At 74.2% G+C, this 260-nt stretch overlaps 1 protein-coding gene across 1 annotated transcript in view; it reads left to right on the top strand.

Annotated features, from left to right (window-relative positions):
* The first annotated feature begins 157 nt into the window (after window positions 1–157).
* RPL13 (ribosomal protein L13) overlaps window positions 158–260 on the top strand; it is a 5,306-nt gene continuing 5,203 nt past the window's right edge. Inside the window, exon 1 of the mRNA XM_006027838.3 lies at window positions 158–260. The gene's annotated coding sequence lies outside the window, so the exon portion shown is untranslated.

The following is a 260-nucleotide window of genomic DNA, read 5'->3' as shown; positions in this document are numbered from 1 at the left end:
CCCCCCCGCCGCCCGTGGCGCCCCCTGCCGTTCTGGGCATCTCCTCAGGCGCGGCCCCTTTAAGGCGGCCGCCATCTTCACTCAGGGCAAGCCCCCTGCCGCTCGGCGCGCCCTGAAGCCGCCGCCGCCGTTCCCCGCCAGGCGCCGCTGCTCATTGGTCAGCCAAGTCTCGCGCGGGCAGGGAGACCGCGGCGCTGATATCCCGGCCTGCCTCGCGCCGCGGCTTCCTTTTCCGGTCGCCCATCTTCTCCGGAGGGAGG

This window comes from Alligator sinensis, unplaced genomic scaffold, assembly GCF_000455745.1.
Source record: "Alligator sinensis unplaced genomic scaffold, ASM45574v1 scaffold255_1, whole genome shotgun sequence".
NCBI classification, from domain to species: domain Eukaryota; kingdom Metazoa; phylum Chordata; order Crocodylia; family Alligatoridae; genus Alligator; species Alligator sinensis.
The sequence above is the reverse complement of the archived record's forward strand: the minus strand, read 5'-3'. Positions and strand labels throughout refer to the sequence as shown.